Source organism: Dermacentor variabilis, chromosome 5 (genome assembly GCF_050947875.1).
Source record: "Dermacentor variabilis isolate Ectoservices chromosome 5, ASM5094787v1, whole genome shotgun sequence".
NCBI classification, from domain to species: domain Eukaryota; kingdom Metazoa; phylum Arthropoda; class Arachnida; order Ixodida; family Ixodidae; genus Dermacentor; species Dermacentor variabilis.
The window spans coordinates 48,722,332-48,727,790 of NC_134572.1; positions in this window are offsets into that span (position 1 = coordinate 48,722,332).

Consider the following 5,459-nt stretch of genomic DNA (forward strand, 5'->3'; position numbering starts at 1 on the left):
TAAAAGGATGATCACAGCGGAGAAAGATTGCAGGGGCTGGCCTGAAGAAGTCCTCGCGAAGTGATGCGTGATGGTAGAGCTTATGAACAAGTGATAAGCGAGCGATTTTACGGCGACATGATCTCAGTATTTTCATTGCCAAGTCTGAACTGGAGTCTTCAGCTTCAGGTACCTTCAGTAACTTGATCGCACCGAAGAAAATCTTTCTTATTTCTTTTCTTTCTCTTTTTTAGCGGAAGACCCGGTCCGCATAGTCTTGATCCCGCATACATGACCTGCCACGCTTTAATAGGAGACATACAGGCCTTTGGCTAGGGCCTCGTGTTTCGATAATTCTGCATGTCGAATCATTCCCTTCAATTCAACCGCTGCGTTCGATAGCGAAAACCTCGAAGCAGCGTTTCGATAGAAAATGTTCATAGAGCACGAGATAGCCCCATGGCCCGGGGAACTTTCCGAAGTGTATGTTGCCCTGACTTTAGGGGACTGCTTTGCTTAACTCGTAACCTTAGTGAACCGCTTGTGGAAATGGTGAGCATTACAAACTTTCACTGTTCCTCGCCGAACCATTCTCAAGCGCCCGTCAAAGCTGTTCTAAGCTGCGTGGTTATTTCAATCTAGTACAGGTTCGGCTGCAAGATTCGTGACTTACTGTATTGTGCCAAAACATTCTGCTCTGGACCGTCCGCTCTAACGCGCTGTCATGCACGATCGTATTTTTCTCGCAGAATCCGGGGTGGCCAAGGCTGTTTTTGCCACAAACGCGGTCTTAGGAAATGCTTAGGCATTTCCCTTAGGAAATGCTTAGATGGCGATAGGAGTATTTTCAGCCTTTTTCTCTAGCCAAAAATTGAGTGCTCCAAAGGACAAAAGTAGATTTGTTGGAATAGCAAAATTTTCCAATTGAAAAAGTACAAATACTAAACAGACACAAATTTTGCATACTGAATGTGTCCAATTCATGAACAAAGTAAAATACAAAAGTTCGGGGCAATCTGTTTGGCAATAAATTACTTATCTACGTCATTTGATACACCTGACGCCGTAAACAACTGGATGTCAGATCAACCCAGAAGCTTGTAAATGAAAAACAGAGAAATGTTGATCGTATCTAGTACAGCATTAGAAGGGCCACAATGAAAAATAAAACGTCATGTCAACAGATGCACTTCATAGAGTACAAGGCTCGTTCAAGGAGCGAATAAGTACTACTGCACTGCGCATAGTTCTGGGGAACTCGAACATTATTAGATTGAACAAGTAATAAAATATTTTCGTATATCGGGATAGCAAATTCGTAAGCTGTGAAAGGCGAAGAATGCTCATTGAAGACTGGAAAGCATCGCGCAGAAGTGATCACCTTCACGCGTTCCCTGAGAAAAGGCTTCGTCGGCGCAGCAATCACGCATCTACGACCGCAGAATAATTCGGAAGAGTATACGCTTGCATCAGCCATTCTCCCGTAGGCTCCAGCAAGGGTACGCACAACATGCCTTCCTAGGGTTTTCGAACGGAACAAATATTGCACAAACGTATATGAGAAAACATTGAATAGGGAATTCTCGAATATTCAAATTTTTGAACATTCTAACACCCTCTAGAGGAAAGCCTTTCTGCCATGCAGTTGTCGAATAAAGGCCCTCTCTTTCTTAACGTAATTTGCTTAGTTTCGGATGACTTTGGGTGACTTTTAGAGCTAAAAACAACTACAAGTTTGTGCGACCCAGGAGAACGAAATAAAGGTTTGATCATCAAATGAAGGCATCGCACTATAGTCGGCGTCGCACCCGCGGCGCAGGGCATGACAACGGTCGTTGCAACTTCCCCCCACGCCGAGCGCAAAACGACGCCTGAACTGCCGGACGAGCACGCCTCGTTGGTCGCGCATGTATGCGGATCAACCTCCAACGCTCGCTTGGCTGCGGCGAAGGTCGCGATCGAGAACGCGCTGAAAGCGCAGCAGAGAGAGAGATAGAGAGAAGGAGAAGGGAGGATGGAAAAAATGCCAACGGGAAAAGAAAACAGAGGACACGTGCAATGAACGGAACTCTCCAGCCCGGTCGTGACGCTGGCGGTCTTTCGCAAATGGTGCAACTCACGAGCAACCACCACGCACGCAGCTTGCGTAAAATGTTTGTTCTCTGATCGCGAGTGCGTCCGCACCTAGTGAGCTTTGTTACTGCGCTTCTACTCCGTTACATTAGCTCGTTGTTTGCGCAGCACCCGTATTGTGCTAGAGTCAAAAGTTAGCGCGGATCTTAAACCAGACAGGGAAAGCAGAACGGCGGGGGCAGGGGGCTTTTAGCGTTGTTCATAAGGTCCATGTCAGGAGCAATAAGAAATAGATGCTCCGTGCTGTTTGCCTTGTGATTTATTCCTACTGCTCTCTTTCTTCTGGAGGGAGGAGGAGGCGCCATTGCTTTCCCTTGTGCTTCTCCCTCCCGCTAAGATGAGCCTGCAGTTCTGCGCCTGTACTGTCCTGTCCTTCTTTTTGTTCGTTCTTATTCGCTGGACCCTTGCATCCGCCAACATAAACCAACTTGCGCAGAAAACAACGTTACTAAAGTTCTGGTATTGACATCAAACCTACATTTTTTTTCTATGCAACGTTTGCGCAGAGTGCGCCACATTTGCGCACTGTAACCAAAGCTTTTGCTAAGGGGATGCCTTTGAACAGCGAAACCAGTTAAACACTGTGTCAGTCCTTTCTTACTAACGTTTCTTACGACACAGGAGCAACCGGTCATGAATAAGGCCATGACCCGAATCAAGCAAGAGTGTTGTCGTCGCAGAGACGTTTGGAGAGGCGTTGTCGTTGCTAAACTTTCGGTGACAGCTGACTCCAACATTGGCCTTGAGGCGCCTATAGTAACAAGACTCAGTGACACAGGACCGCTTCTGGCAAGAGGCAGTGACGGGACGTCGTCGAGACATCAGTCAATTGAACGCTCGAAATATGCGCACGGCAGCGTCCCGGAAAGTAGGCTGACCGCAAAGCACACGCTTCTGCAGCTACATGGATGACTGACAGGGGTTGCATGTTAGCTCCAACGATTCAGTCATCGGAGGCGATTTCATCTTTATATTGGCGAGGGTGTCACATGGGGATTAGCGTCAGAACGAACTCGAGTGTGTCGCGTCTATTGTATCAGGTGCGCTGTTCTTTCTTTTTTTATTTTTTGATAAACGTCGCCTTCGCTGTCGAAATCTTTATGCCGATAGCACAGTAAAAAAGATGCAGATTGTCTCAATATCTTAAAGACTACCGGATCTCGCCGCCTTTCGAGTGCGTAATTTGGATTGAAGCGGTGGAGAGGTGTTTCTGGTTCCCGAGATAACTCCCCCTCTATTTAAAAAAAAAAAAAGGGCAGAGGAAAAAATGAAGAGAAGGAGCTGTCTCTGTGTCGATGCCCAGGCGCAATCTGAGTGAAGTTTGCCGAACCTTCGGAGAGATGATCTACTTTGCATCCGGATCCCCGTAGGGAAATCGGATCAGATTTCTTTGAAGTGACTCGGAAGGAGTTAAAATGCGTTAAAATTTTAAAAGGAAGTCCCACACAGCAGCGCTTGTACCTCGTTGTGGATATCACCAAACGAAGTCCAGATAAAACACGTTCAAAATTTGTTGTTCCGGTCATGTTAACAAATGACGGATTTCGAGGTTCTCAATGCCGTAAGGCAGCTCATAAAGCTTGCTGACTGGTTTTTCATCTGGTCTAATAATAGTATTATTATTTGGTTATAAAACGCCCGTATAAATGGAAATGTAATTGAAGAGATTGGGGGGCTGCCAAATGGCACCGCAGAGGATAGGCAAAGGGCTCGAGATCATTTTCGACTGCCCGGAATACGCCAGGGTGCACCTAAATCAATATACACGGCTTGTAATGCACCCCGCGCCGATCCGAATGCAGCCTTCGCGGTCGCGAAGTTAGCCTACGATTTAGGACTGCGCAGCAGAAGTTCCCTGGCTGTGCAATTCTCGTTTTACTCGTTGTATTTTAGTAAGGGTGATTCCTTTTTATTTCCTTTCTTTTTCGCTTTCTGCAAAAATAAAATGAAATTTCTATCTGTACGACAGAAAGCGATATCTATACTTTTTTTTTCAGACTTGAACAGGGATTTCGCCTTAAATAAACTTCTCCTTTCTCTCCTTTCGAGAGTTATCGTTAGCACCCTAATTATTGTTTTCAAGAATTTTTCCTCTCCACAAAAACCTATATCGCCTGCAAAGACGAATCCCCACGGTTAATTTTATTTCACGCTGCGGCTTACGAATTAACATTTTTGGTTTGACATATAAAGGCTAATGGGGCTTTCTTTGGTTCTTTCACCTGTTTTCGTGATTGCCAATGACCAGGCTTTCTCCAAAGCCGCCTGTACCAAGACGTGCTTTCGAGCAAACGAGCGGAGGGGAGGGGGGGGGGGTCGTCGGCAACGCCAGCTAGCCCTTTCATACACACGTGCTCTGCCACGAGAGCTTTTTTTTTTTTTTTTTTGGCGTCTGGATGTTTAGATGTCATGTTCAATGGTGGATCTGTGTCGTATTTCTCCGCTGTCATGGCTAACGGCTACATTCGTCGCGGAAGTTCCCGTTGCGTCTCCTGTCGAGATGCTCCGTCTCGTCTTGTCGGCTCTCTACAGCCTCGCTTTAAAACCAGCGCCCACAATATGTGGGGTCGGCTTCATTTTATCGCGGTCGGTCGCAGGAGTATCCGGCCTCCGTGGTGCAAACGAGTGCAAGCGCAGCTGTCGCAGCCGTTATCGCGCCATCATCATCACGCTGTCTTCGTTTCGTTGTCGTCACTGCCGTCGTCGTGACGCCGGCCAGGTCATGCTGCAGCCGTCGTAGTTGTGCCGTCATCAGTGGCACGCTGTCGTTTCGTTTACCAAAACATGCCGACAATATAATTTGCTCTGCTATCACCAAGCACCATTATTGACCTCAGCATTACATTTCCGAACTATATATTTCCAATGTATAAATTTAATTTATGTGGTCCTTATAAGTTATTGGCTTGCTTTGAGAATCATGTTCGATGGTTTATTAATTCAAACATATCACTAAGCTTTTCTTTCTTTTTTTTTTTCACCGTTACGTTTACTGGCAGATAGGCCAGAAAGCGATGCTCAACGCAATCACGTATTGCTGCCTTTGCCAACCTTTTGGCATCGAGTGAAGCCAAGGGGGCAGACGGAAGCTTGTCTCGTGGTTTCTAGTTATCTATGTTAACCCTCCGGCGCCATCGTGCCGTCCGTTATAAGCTATCCCTGAAACTACTGTAAGAGGAGCAGGTGCTCTTGAGCTAGCAATCTAACTACGACTATAAGTTAATGCAGGAGACATCTGATGACCGCTTGCAGTGGACAGAGTTCTAATAATGTTTATTCGCTATTTCGCTGTCAGCCAAAATGTAAACATACATTAGTGACTACTATGTTCAAATAGAATGCCCCTG